The 14,343-nt window shown below is 38.7% G+C and overlaps 1 long non-coding RNA gene across 1 annotated transcript in view; it reads left to right on the top strand.

Moving 5' to 3' along the window:
- LOC117079959 overlaps positions 1-10,730 on the top strand; it is a 28,230-nt gene extending 17,500 nt beyond the window's left edge. The window contains exons 2-3 of the long non-coding RNA XR_004435665.1: positions 6,129-6,191; positions 10,693-10,730. This is a non-coding gene — a long non-coding RNA (uncharacterized LOC117079959). The remainder of the gene's footprint in view (positions 1-6,128; positions 6,192-10,692) is intronic.
- The last annotated feature ends 3,613 nt before the right edge of the window (positions 10,731-14,343 follow it).

Here is a 14,343-nt window from a genome sequence, read left to right as displayed (position 1 = left end):
TAATCCCAGCACTTTGGGAGGCCGAGACGGGCGGATCACGAGGTCAGGAGATCGAGACCCTCCTGGCTAACACGGTGAAACCTCGTCTCTACTAAAAAATACAAAAAACTAGCCGGGCGAGGTGGCGGGCGCCTGTAGCCCCAGCTACTCGGGAGGCTGAGGCAGGAGAATGGCTTAAACCGGGGAGGCGGAGCTTGCCGTGAGCTGAGATCCGGCCACTGCACTCCAGCCTGGGCGACAGAGCGAGACTCTGTCTCAAAAAGAAAAAAAAAAAAAAGAACTACAATGAATCCTAGATGTAGAGAAACAGATTTTTTTTTTTTTTTTTTTAGGTTAAGCTTTCAGCTCAGCTCCTTCATGACTTTGTAGGACACATTATTGTGGTCTGTTCCAAGCTCCTTCTGGAGTCATCTGAAAATATATTGCCAGATTCTTTAAAAGAAAGGGAGAGGAGATATGTTTCCATTTTTTTTCAGGTGGTCATTCCAGGTTGTCGTCTCTTTTCCAACAAACAGGCCATGTATTCATGTATTCTACCCTCTTGCTTTGTGATTTAATCAGACACTAGACAGTAATTCTCTATCAAGTTCTTTTAAGTCAAGTTCTTATTTCACATAGGTACAATATTATCAATTCTGGTTCTTTTCCTGGAAGCCTATTTTATTCAATTCAGTTCAACACCCACTGCGTGACTTCCTATGCTAAGCACTATTCTAGGGACTTAAAAAAAGACATGACCAAGACAGACACCAATCCCTACCCTTGCAGAATCTACATTCTAGCACAGGAAGACAGACAGTAAATAGTACATAAGACAGTATGTTATATTCTTCATAGTAAATGCTATGGAAGAGATGAAAATAAAGGAGAGTAATTAGGTTTAAGACTGGGGTAGTGCACTGGCAGAGGAGGACCATGTGCACAGTTGCAATTTTAAATAGGAGTGTCAATTGAGCAAAGATCTGAGGCAGCTGAGACTATAAGTATATATCCAGGGAAGAGTATCACAGGCAGAGAGAACAGCACGTGCAAAGGCCCAATGGAAGGAGACTGCCTGGCACATTTAATGAACAGCAAAGAAGCCAACATGGATGATTCAAAGAGATGGAAGGAAACGTATTATAGGTCAGAGAGATAACAGAGAGGCAAGGGTGGGGCCCCGTAAGACTTTGTAGGTTACTGATAGAAGACTTTGGCTTTAATCTGAGTGAAATGGGTGTTACTTCAATGTGCTGAGGAAGAGTTGACTTTTTAACTAGGGTCTTTCAGGATATTGTGTAGAGACTAGATGAGCAGGGCAAGGATAGAAGCCAACAGACTAATTAGGAGGCTGTGCCAGCAACCCAAGAAAAAGATAGTGCTTCCTGTGGCTCAGGCCGTGGGTTGGTCAATAGAGGTTATGAGAAGTAGTCTTCATATGGATATATTTTGAAATCAAAATTCAACAGGATTTTGTGATAGATTGGATATGGAGTGTGAGTTGAAAAGAAAGCAAAGTTTTGGCTTGAGCAATTAGAAATATAAAATTGCTATGGATTGAGATACTATTGATTGAGATGGCTATAGGAAGAGCCAGTTTGTGAAGAATATTGGGTTTTAGGTTTTGGACACACTGATATTGAAATGACTATGAGACACCTAATTATAGATGTCAAGTTGGTTGTTGATCATGCATATTTGGAGCTAATCAGAATGTCAACGTTACACCGGCTAAAGATGGAGACCTGGGAGTCACAAACATGCTGGGATTGCAAACTGTGAGGCTGAGTGATATTATCAAGTGAATGTGTATAAATAAAGTAGAGAAGAATGGGACTCAGCTCCAGGGGTCCTCAGAATTACAAGGGGAGACTGAGATGTGACTATCAAGGTAGAAGAAAAACTAGGAGGTTGTGGTGTCCTAAAAACCAAGAGAATGAAGTGCATCAAGTAGAGGAGAGTCAAAAGTGCCAAATGCTGCTGATAGATCCGGTATGATAAATACTGAAAGTCACTCATTGAATTTTCCAACTGAGCATCACTGGTGACCTGAACAAGAACATAATTTGGTAGCATTGTGATAGTTAAAGCCTGTTTTGAGTAGCTTAATGGGGAATGATAGGAGAGGAATTGGAAACACTGAGGAAATCCAACTCTTGAGGTTCCTGCAAAGGGAAGCAAAGAAATTGGATGAAAACACCTGAGGAAAGTGAGGTCAACCTAAGGGGTTTGTTATTGCTGCTGTTTTTGATTAAGAGAGATTACAATATGGTTATGTGCTGACAGAAATGGTCCAGTAGAGAGAGTTTCATGTTTTAGGAAAGACAGCAAGAATTCCTTAAGCAATTTTGTTGAGTCGGCAAATAGTGGTATCTAATGTCCAAGTGGAAGATTTGGCTTCAAAGATAATATAAATTATTTTCATCCATAGTAACAGGCATATTTAGGGTAGTAATGCTGCTTGGGGAGGGAGTAGATACAGCAGTGAGGGCCTCTGTAAAATTCCATTTTATCACTTAGTTTCTCCATGAAGTAGGAAACATTATGTCATAAAATCTCAAAAACTGTTCAAAAGAAAATGAAGCCCAGGTATATGCATCTATAAATATTTATTCAAAAAATAAAACACAGTCACACATAATACAAAAAGTATGCCATGAATTTTCTATTTTAGGAGTTTTTCTGCATGAAACACTTGAGATTTTAGAATAGGGATCTAATGTCTTTTCAACTAGGGACACTTCTTTTCCTGGTGAATGTCTCTGTATTAAGCACAGGCATTCTTCATTGCTTCATTAACCTTCAGAGTTATTCAAAAATAGGGATATTTTGTATGAATTTTTCTATTTGCCAATTCAATGTGCATAAATGTAACTTTTTAAGATGTTATATATGGGTGGAGTAGTTTCTGTGAAAAATCTTTAGCCATCTCTTGCTCTTCATTTCAACAAGATGACTGGCCCCCATCATCTGGTCAGTGTTGTCAATTTGGTACTCTGTAGATATTGGCTGCAATTCTTAAACAGATACAAACAGGAGCTTCCACTATTCTTATTTATAATAAGTACACAAACTTAAATCAGAGATAGGAAGCACCTATATGATTTTTTAAAAAGACATAGTGAACCCTTTAATCTAAATTCTGTTTCTTCTCTGGTATAAAAAAAAAGTCACTTTTTGGAGGTTAGAAACTATATTTTAGTGCTTTGCTTGAACAAAATTGACAAAACACAACTCAGTAAGGTATTGCATAAATGTTTTGCAATGGTAATGATCTTAGTTTGGGCTGCTATAACAAAGTACTATAAACTGGGTGATTTATCAACAACAGGAACTTATTTCTGACATTTCTGGAGTCTATAGGTTCAGCATGTAGGTCCAGAGTACAGGCATGTTTGTGCAGGTTCCTCTCCTGAGTTATACACTGCCAACTTTTTGTTGTATCCTCATGTGGTAGAAAGAGAGCTCCCTGGGGTCTCTTTTATGAGGACACTAATGCTATTCATGAGGGCTCCACCCTCGTGATCTAATTTTTTCCCAAAAGCCCCACCTCCTAATACCATCACATTGGGGGTTAGGATTTCAACATATAAATATTGGAGGGGCACATATGTTCAGTCCATTGTAATAATAAAACATATAGATGTTTTAAAAATACTTTTTAAGATTCTTTCATATTAGTGATCAAGTGAATTTGAAGCAAAAGGGGAATAACCATAGTATTGAGCTCACAGGGTTGTAGGGGAAATGAAGCGATATTGTCCATGTAAAGTAACTTAGTGTAATGCATGGCCCATGGTAAGTGACTAATATATTACTGTAGTAGGTATAAGATGGTGATGGGGTTCCTTAAGAAAAATTCCATAAAATTGACAAAATTAGGGGACTGTTCTTAGTTAGCTGCTGTGTGTGTGTGGTTTGCATGTGTGTGTTGTGGGCGGGGAGGGTAACAGATTACTATAGCCAGCATCAGTTTATCAAGCACGAATTTAAAGAATGAATTGAAAGAAACAATTTGTCCAGCTTTTATGTGCCAGGTACTGTAGTAAGTATGTTAGATACACATCGTATTTAGTCCTTATGATAGCCCTGCACAGTAAGTTGTATTAACCCAATTGCATGAATGAGGAAATTGAGTTGGGGGGAAATGATTAAATGATACAATGGGAGAGCTCTCTGCAATTTGTTAAGTAAATTAAAAGACTGACCTTATCTACTAAGCTGTCCATAAAAGAGCAAAATCCTCACCAAGGTCACTATGGGATTTGATTCCTAAGTCCTCAGTCTTCTTTTCACTATACTAAGTTACTGACTTGCTCATCTAAATCCACCCTAAATTCAAATGCATGTTGCTGGTTTGATCAGAATCAAGGAGTTTGCTTACTCTGCAATTAGTCATGGGATTTGCCTCTGAAATGTATGTAGAGATGGTTCACTCTTTTGTACTGGGAAAGGGTGAAGACAAAAGGAAAATCTCACCTTTTGTCCCATGGAAGAAAAAGGTCTTCCCATTCCAGAAGACCATAGTATAGTTTCCTTAAAAACAAGCTGTTTCAAACTGAAACGACTCTTGCTGTGGTTGATGAAAAGCACAATATTCCTTCTCTCTTCCTGTAGGAATGCAGAAATAGGAAAAGAGAAAGAAAAGAAAGAGAAAAAGGAAAGAAAGAAAGAAAAAGAAAAAAGAAAAAAGAAAGAAAGAAAGAAAAAGTAGGGAGGGAGGGAGGGAAAGAAAGAAAGAAAAGAAAGGAAGGGAGGGAGGGAGGAGGGAGGGAGGAGGGAGGGAGGGAGGAAGGGAGAGAGGAAGGGAAGGCGGAAGGAAGGAAGGACAGAAGGAAGGAAGGAAGGATCTAATTTATTTTTTTCTATTCAGAACAGAAAAAATCAATTAGAACAATAACTTTTTTTTCTCCCAAGGGGAAAACCAAGTTGTAGCAGCTCTTTGGAGACTTGGAAGGACCCCATTCATTTATGGCAATCAGTTGTTGAACACTGAGCAACTTCATTTATAAATGAAGGAGAACAGTTTGGCTGGCAGAACAACTTACAACTATTATATTTTGTACCCTAGTTTATTCTAGAACAAATATATATCAATATAAGCATTTAGAACACTTATTATGGAAATGTCAAACCTCCAGTTTTTAACCCTTTGAGTGTTCTTTTTTTTAAAGTCGTGAACATGTAAACTCTTCACTGAGTCTATAGCTGACCCCATGAAAATAGGAAAAAATGATACCAGAGCTTAAAAATATTTCTTTCTTTCTGTAACTTGGATAGAGAGGTGGAGAATTCTCATTCTGGAAGGGAGAGGAGAACTGCCTGGGTTTCCATTCTGAGTTTAGTATAAGAATAACTCCGTGCAAATATATGAAGGTTTTATATTTTTCAATAGTGAGAAAACAATTTGCTCATCCACAATCACCAAGGCCAGTTTAGAACAGGAGAAATTTAAGGTAGTTTTAGCATGGGGCTTAATGGCTAGAAACAGTAACTAAAGATATAAATTAGTTACTAGGAGGAATTGTGATCTTTTTCCCAGAGAATGTGAAAAATCTGCTCAGCATCCATTTTGGATGACCTAGGTGCTCTTCCATCTAGAAACAGGCACCTGCACTCATGATTCTCGTGGGCCCAGAAGATGTGGCAGAAGTTCTTTCCCCCTCTCCATCTCAGGAGTTATTTATACAGTGTATGTATTTTATAATTTATGCTACAAGTGAATCACAATTTCTCATCGTTCAGTGGCCAGCTCACTTGTTTCATTTGGCTAATTGTAGAGGAACTCTCCCCAGAGAGAGGGAGAGAAACAGGCAAGAGGGCAGAGACCCAGTGGTGCTCCCTCCAAGGAGCCTGTGACTCAGCCCTGAGTTCCCCCACCCCCAACCAGCTTCATCAAACCACAGCCCCCCTAATGCATGGTTTAACATTTTCTTTAGTGGTGCAACCTTGTTCTGAGATTACAGGGAATGCTGAGTTTTATTAGCGTTCTTTCAACAAACTCATTTAATTGTTGCTGCCCCTTAGCTAGTGCTGAGTCACTCTCAAACTTCATAGCATTCCACGACAGCTTATCCTTCTTGACGTTCCTTTTTTTTCTTTTCCTTTTTCCTTTTTTAAGTTCTCATAATATTTTTTATTCCCAGCAGACTTGTCTTGGGACAAAATTGAGAAGAACTCATAAACTTGGCTTCCTCACTTCTGCTCCTCAGGTGAGTTTAATTCCTGTTTCTATTATGTGATGTCATTGAAGAATATTTTCCCAGGTTTCTGTTGAAGAACTGCCTTTTTTGATCTTTTCGCTGCTGGCACTCTTTTAGAATTAACCATGGAAAAACTTGATGACACGTCCATCCTTCTTGTAAAATTCATCTTTGGAGTAATTTTACAGTGCGCATTTTCCCCTTGGACATTTTAAAGAGCTGGATTTCCGTCTCTTTGCAGAGCATCATAGCAGCTGTGTCTCATTTGCTTTGCAAGGGCATTTGAAGAAATTGCTATTTTGTAAGCTGCTTAACATATGAAATAATTGTTTTAAAGCACTTTACAGTTTGCTTAGTGCTTTTTAAAATGACACTTGTTTCACCCTGTCATTTCTTATAGAAGCACAGGATGTATTATTTACATTTTTCAGAGAAGGAAATAGATATACCAAAGACATAACAGCAGCTTGGCAGGGCAATTAATCTCCTAAATTAATCAACAGATTAAAATCTCTCCCTTCAGATCCTTTAATACCTATGACCAGAAAGCCTCATACCTTTTGACCTAAACAGGTAGACAGACATACCCGCTTTGCTTCACAGCAATTTGCAGTCTAGCTAGTTTTAGATCTACCCTAATACGCTGCCTCAGTGATTGGAAGTCAGAACACTGTTTGGACAGATTAAACATTGTTTGGCTATTTTTATTAAAAGTGATGTACTGGGTGGCTAAAAGCACTTGTTTCGGAGTTGGATTGCTTGGGGTTAAATCCAAATTCCAACCTGTATCAGCTGTTTGGACTTTGGTGAATTAACCTCTCTCAGCCTCATTTTTCTTACATATGAAATGGGAACAATAATTGCAAATTCATGAAATTATTGTTGTGAGGCTTAATTGTATTAATCCCTATAAAGCTGTAAGCACACCACCCAGCACACAGTAAGCCTTCAGTAAATGCTAGCTGTTAGCATATGGTGGTTCAAAAGGTGGTTACCTGGCCATTTTTCCTGAGGTTCATTTAGATTGATCTGTTTCATGAAATTATACATCTGGCCCAGTCAAGACCAGATATCTTAGTGGTCTTAACAGATAGTTGGTGGATAGACAGAACTTGTACTAGTGCTTTCTCTGCTTTAGAGTGCTGTAATAATGATAACGTCTCATTCCTCTCTCTAAAACACAAAGTGGCAATGTTGTTCCTCCTGAGTAATTTGCAACATAGACAAAGGACCCCATTCAGTACCGCCCGTGGTATTCAACCTAGCACTTTTGGAAGGGAGGCACACAAAAAGGCAAAAGACAACATGGGTTTTCTTAAAGTTCAAGGAGAAAGTAAGGTGCAGAAGAAGTAGTACCGATCTGTGTAGTTGTGAACTGACTGTCGTTAGAATGCATAGGACTCAGTCCCACATCTGCTTCTCACTTTCTGGGTAAACTGGGCAAAGCATTTTACTTCTCTGTACCTTTGTTTTTCCTATTATAAATGGGAATGATCATACCTGCAGGATGACCAACTTGTCTCTTGGCCATTCCCATGGCAAGTGCTATGTCCCAAAAGCCTCTCAGTCCTGGGGAAAACTAGGATGGTTGGTCACCCTAAATACCTACCTCTCTTCTCTTACTGTGGTCACCATACGAGCAACAGAATAAAAGTGCTTTGACATTTCATGAAATGAAGAATATAATAATCAACTCAATTCTGAACACCCAAGTTCCAAAAATAGTGCTTTGGGGTATGGGAAGAAAAACATAGCAATACAGTACATTATAGTACCTTTGTTCTTAAGTAAGAATAATGCGCCTTAATTCTTGGTGCGTCATTCTTGGTGCTTAGAAATATGTAACTGGAACCATGTTTTATATCATCCTTATGTGTTTACATACATGTAATTGAAAGTACACAAGAGTATTTATACGGAACATTAAGACAAGTACTTTCAGGCTGTCATGAAGATAATTTGCATTGGAAAAAGCTCATATGGATCATCTTTACTTCTTGAAAAGTTCTGTTTTGTACCCAAGGCATATTTTGGATGTGATTGCCATTTACAACAAATTGATTGATTGGTTTTAGAAAACCTCAAAGGAAAACAAAAAAGTCTGAGGAAGGCGTCATAATTGATCATCTACTTGGTATCAAAAAATAAGTACCCATCAAAGAATAATAGTACATTGCCAGTAATTAGTGTGAAGCAGCATTGGAGTTCCAGAGATATGCAAAAATATTAACCAATGTGCATACTCAGGAATTAGAGTAGTTTCCACAAAATGATTCATTTAGTTTGCTTCCATGTCATATAGAGATTGTACTTGAGTGGAACTTCAAAATGTATAAGCAGGTGTTTGCTTGAAAAGTCAAAAGTTTGTTTGATTGACTTTTATTTGTGTTTCACCCAGAGGCATCTGACTAGAATCAAGCCAATGCACACCCTATAAATGCCAAAGTGAGGTTTCTCACAGATATACACAGCAAAGATACAAAACACACATGCAGTATGTATTAGTAAGAGCATCAAAATTAGCAAATTTCATTAAACTCAGTTGCTTATGTAAATACAGAGAAGTAAGATGTATTTAAACAATTAGCCTCATTTTTGCTCATTTTGTGCTTGGCTTTTGAAGTGGGACATGCAAACCTGCGTTAAGGGAGATTAAGGGAACTAAAGACCCTGAATATGTCACACACTCTTTCTTCATCTACCCTAGAGGACCAACTGCAGGCCTGGATACGTGGTACTCAGTAAAGCCTTGTTAACTTACATTGAATGTTCTTTGTATTAATAATCATTCGAAATAACATAATGAAACCAAAGTGAGAAGGGCATGGCCTAACATTCCACATTCAACTTTTCCCCAAGGAATGAACTACTTTACCTCTCAGGCAGAAGCAAAGAACTCATTCAAAAGCAGAGCTGAAGGCTGTTGGAGTTATTGTTGTTTATATTTCTCTGGACAGAGGAGTAATTATATTGGCTTCAAAGGCCTTTTCTTCTACCTTCCATCCTGGCATGCCAGTGCTGGAAGAAGCCTCCATTCTGTTTCTACATTTTACAAATGGAAACCCAGAGAAGGAAACTATTTGCCCAAGGTCACAGATGCAGACCTTCTCAGATATTTGTTAATCCTAATTTAATTTCCCCACATTTCACTGAATAGAGCTGCAGGTGATTTTCTTGGCCTTGGCCCTTTTTTAGTTTAGGAAATACCCTCCTTCCTAGATCCTTCCCACCATCCAGTGTTGTCCCAATCCCACCACTTCTTAGACAACTCTCCTTCCTTCCAGTGCTTTCAAATGGCATTTTCTTTGCTCTCATCTAGAACACCTGTACATTCATTCCACGGTTTCAAGACAAGGGAATCTTCTCGTTGACCCAAAGTGCTTTCTTTGATATAGTGATGCATCACTCCGTGCTTCTACCAATGTCTCTGAGGCTTCAATAGTGTGAGTCAAGGTTTTGCTTTATGGTTAATTTAGCTGGTGATGAGAGCAAGCTGAAACTTGTGAGAAGAGACATAAGTTGCAACAAACCGAGGTCAGAGCTGGAACAGAACCTCCAAGAAGACAGATTGCCTGTGGCTCTGAGCGCATCATTCCCTCGACAATAGTGATGCAGACAGAAAATAGAAAAATGACAGTCTCCTTTGAGGGGCAGATGAGGGCACAAAGGTTTTTCAAAACTCAGTCCCACAGAGAGGAAATCTGCTTGAATTTATTCAGGCCCCTTCCTTTTAAATCCTGATTACCCTTGGCTCTGCTAGGTGCTGAAATTTATGCATCAGCGACAGTTGATTCTTATGTAAGAATGGACTCTCGGGCGTGATAAATTTGGTCTTGAGAAATCTCAGCTCAGTGGCTACAGATGGCAGTGTCATGATGGCAGAGTTAGAGAGCAGCAACCTGCTGGGCTGTGGGCTGTCTGTGAAATGGCTACTCAGTTCAGAACGGTCTGAGCCAATTCTTTGAGCCTCAAGGTCATGACCAAGGGGCACAGCCCAACTGTAAAGTTGACATTCATTCTAGCAAAATTCTTCCTTCTCCCTTGCATACTGTATCTGGCTCACTCAAAGGTCCCTCTAGAATTGGGTTGTAACCTGTGTTCTTTGTGAATACCTTTATCATTTGGGGTCTCTGTCTATCATGACTAGTCCTGTTAAAGGTCAATTCTATGCTTGTAAAGAATTGCTTACACTAGAGGTTTTGCACCAACTGGGTTGGGTTGGCCAAGGAGGCATTTCTGTGCACTCATCCCAGTCAGGTTCTATCTGTGATCTAGGTCCCTTTTTAGTGACAACTTTTAGTTCGCAGTTTCTTAACTTTAGTTTTGAAGAGTTTTGAAATCCTTAAAAAGTACACATGCACACAACTGTGAACATATATGCCTCTCTCTAAGGAGAGGGTCTACCACTTTTATAAAATTATTATAGGAGTCTGAGACCCAACAAATAATAAGAATCACTATTGTAGATGGAGAAAATATTCTGAAGCCACCCTTGTTTCCTTTCAACTAGATTTCCCACTTTGAATTTTGGATTGAACCTGATCAGAGGTAAGCAATACAAGGCAAACTTGGGTCCTGGCTTAGACCCTGCCTTTACATTTCCTGAGTATGTGAGCTTAGACATGCCACTTCTGTATGTCTCACATCCTTATTTAGAAAATTGATAAAATGGGGAAAATATTACCTGCCTCATTATGCCATTGAGAATTAAATGAGAGTATGTGTAAATCGTGCAATGCACCTGGCATTTGAGAAGTATTCAAAAACCAGTAGCTAATAGTGGTGGGAGCCCCGTGGAACTCATGTCCCCAGAGTATGTGGGCTGATGGCCAATGCCGTGTGTCTTCTTCCCTTCTGCATTTTTAACTTTTTCCTGCCTTTGTCTATTCACTGAGTCATTAGCTGCCATTTTATATTCCTCATAAATATCAACATATTTTAACCACAACCCTTTTAAAATGTTTTTATAGATTTAGGGGGTATAAGTGCAAATTTCTTACATGCATCTATTGCATAGTGGTAAAGTCTGGGCTTTTAGTGAACCCATCACCCAAACAGTGAACATTTTACCCAATGGGGAATTTTTCAAGCGTCACTCTCCTCCTACTCGCCCACCTTTTGGAGTCTCCAATGTCTATGATTCCACTCTGTATGTCAGTGGGTGCCCATTGTTTAGCTCAAACTTATAAATGAGACTATGTGGTATTTGACTTTCTAGTTCAAGGTTATTTCCCTTAGGACAATGGCCTTCAGTTCCATCCATGTTGCTGCAAAAGACATGAATTCATTTTTTTTTTTAAGACTAAGCAGTAGTCCATGATTTAATCACCACTTTGAGAGTATGTCATCTCATATTCTGAGATGCCATATCCTCATCTTTAAGCCCACTTCTTATGGGCAAATAATAATTGTCATTATACTCCCAGAACCCCATTAACAAACGTTACTTTTCTTTGAAATGAACCTGTTTTAATAATTTTTAAAAGTTATTAATAATACGTAATGTATATTTTAGCTACAGACATTTTCCCTACCTTACTTGTCTTTCTCTTCTCTATTATTATTCCTCATTCTTCTCTCCAAAGACCTCTGCAAACATGACTTACCTTGGAAACTATAAGAAAGGATGGCCTCATGTGAGGATACTTATCATCCTGGCATTAATATGCTTCTCTTCTATTTGGCATTTGAGTCCAACAGTATCTGATCTCAGTCCTTCTTTTTAGAATCAATATTTTCATAGCAAGTGTAACATAATCCTAAATGAGGACTTCCATTTTTTTTAAAGCTAGAGATGGCAGTTTGGTGAGATTGGCCAAAAATAATTTGAAGAAAGAATGCACTAAGGGTGAAAATGTTATGTTTATGAAAATATTATGACTGCTAAATGCGATACACTTGAAAAATATGGCAGGATATTTCAGGTATATTCATGAAATCTGTATCCAAACTATATCAATAAATACATGTTCAAGGGAATATACAAGTTTCTTCCATGTATGCATTTCTGTTCATCTAACTCATTGCTTAACCACAGAAGGTAGTAAATAAATGTTTGTTAGATGGATATTTATATTTATATTACAATGTAAATAACTTATTATTGATATTTTATTTATATTATGCTGATAAGGAAAATACAATAGTACCCTATGTAATGTGTTGATGAACATAGTATTTTGGAAGCTCAGTTAACTGATAAACCACTAAAAGAAAGTGCCTTCTATGTTTGTTTTCTATGACAAATAGAAATTCTACAGACTATGGATGTAAGGCTTTTGAGTGAACCTTTGTGAGTGTGTGAATTGCCATTTAGTTTCTTAGCTGTTTTGTCATTACATTCGTTCAGACAGAATAATTCTTTAGAAGGCCACAGCAGTCTTGTGGACATGCACCCTTCCCTCTTTATCTCAATCTTGGATTTCATAAAAGAAATAACAAGCAAAATTCGAGTGGTATCGGCCTGCCTGTTTCAGGGGCGTCCAACCAAGTAAGGGCAGAAGCATGTGCTGTAAGAAGTTTCAAGATCCTGTTGTCCCAGTGGGAGGACTCGCCTGAGAAGTTAGGGTGGAAGGATAGCAGCGTGGCTGGGATATAGCTGCCTACATCGACACCATCTTCATTAGGTGTCGCTGAGCCTGGGGCATTGGGACATTCAGAAGCAAGTGGGCATGTGCAAGGGTCATAGAAACAGGAAGGTCACAAGAGCAAAAGAGAATGAAACAAAGAATTTATCTCCCAAAGGAACAGTGCCATTTTTCTTTCCTTTATTGCTCTGAGAGTCCTGTATTCCCCTTTGGTTACTCAATACTGTATTTCAGGTGTGTTCCCCATATCTTTGCTTATACTGCTCATTAACCCTCCTTGTTTTACAAAAACATTTAAGCAAACATAACCTTGGTTCTTACCTGGTATTTCTGTTAGGGAATGAGAAAAAGTAATCCATATTTATTGGACATCTACAGGTGCCAAGCGACTTTACGTACTCTCCAACTCAATATGCTTTAGATGGAAAAAACTGAATATGAGGAAGTTAAGCAACCTATCCAGGGCGTCCGCCTAGCTGGTAGGACTGTGTTTGCGACCCTTGGCTATCTGCCTCTGTATTTCTACGTGGTAACTCCTTAGGACAAAAAGAAAATTCTGAGAACCTGGATAAAAGGACATGCTTGGTGATAAGAAATACTCTGTTTGAACACTTATTTTCTTGTTTCCCTGCACTCCTTTTGTATGCAGGTCAATACAGGGGAACACTCATTTTTTCTCCACATATGTAAGCTTGAGTCTTCCCCCATCTTTCCTGCTAATGCAACTACAAAGGTTCCATGTTAGAGATCAGGGTCCGTGACTTCACTTCTGGTATAGGGCAGGCCAGTATGGTTACAGGAGGTGAAAATGTGGAACAGAGATGGATTTGTCAGAGCCAGATCAAAAGGTTGTGTATGGCCAAATACTGGAACTCCTTGGTTTTCCTTTTATTCATCTTGATGTTTAAAGTAGTTGCACTTGAGCTTGAATTTATTCTAAAACAATGTTGTAACTCACTTCTGGGTTCCTTTTTCAAGTAGTTTATTTAGTGTTTAAATTCCTGTGCCTTGAAAATTTCTACCTTGAAAATTTCCCAGATGCCTTTCCTCCTCATCCTCTATCCCTGCTGCTCTTTCCCACTGAACTTGAATCCCTGGTGCAAAATATTACACTGAATGCCAAGTGCAAGGCAACAGATATCTCTGTGAAAACTAAGTTAAACAAAATCTGACCACTTCTAAGAACTTGCTGAAACATACTGAAACACCTCTTGTGTTAGTGCCAAGGTCAGGGAGCCCAGACTACACTTGAGCACAGGAATTTGAGTCTGTCAAATGAGTCAATCAAATGGGAATGTTGGGTTTTTTTGTCTGATGCATGTCAATATTGCTATGTGTAAAATATGTCTGTTTGCTATATCGCAATTTGCCATCACACTAAACCATAAGTTTAAGGAGTGACTGATGTACTGAGTACATTTGTCTTTATAAGAAGTTCGTTGTTGCAGAGGCAGATGAATTTTATTGAAGATTTTTCAGTCTCCTCTTTCTTCCTTTCCTCATCTCTCCCTGCTCACCTGCCTCCTTTGTGCTTCCTTAACACTTCTACAGGAGAAGTAATTTCTCTCTTTTTT

Source organism: Trachypithecus francoisi, unplaced genomic scaffold, assembly GCF_009764315.1.
Source record: "Trachypithecus francoisi isolate TF-2019V2 unplaced genomic scaffold, Tfra_2.0 Lachesis_group8, whole genome shotgun sequence".
NCBI classification, from domain to species: Eukaryota; Metazoa; Chordata; class Mammalia; order Primates; family Cercopithecidae; genus Trachypithecus; species Trachypithecus francoisi.
The sequence above is the reverse complement of the archived record's forward strand: the minus strand, read 5'-3'. Positions and strand labels throughout refer to the sequence as shown.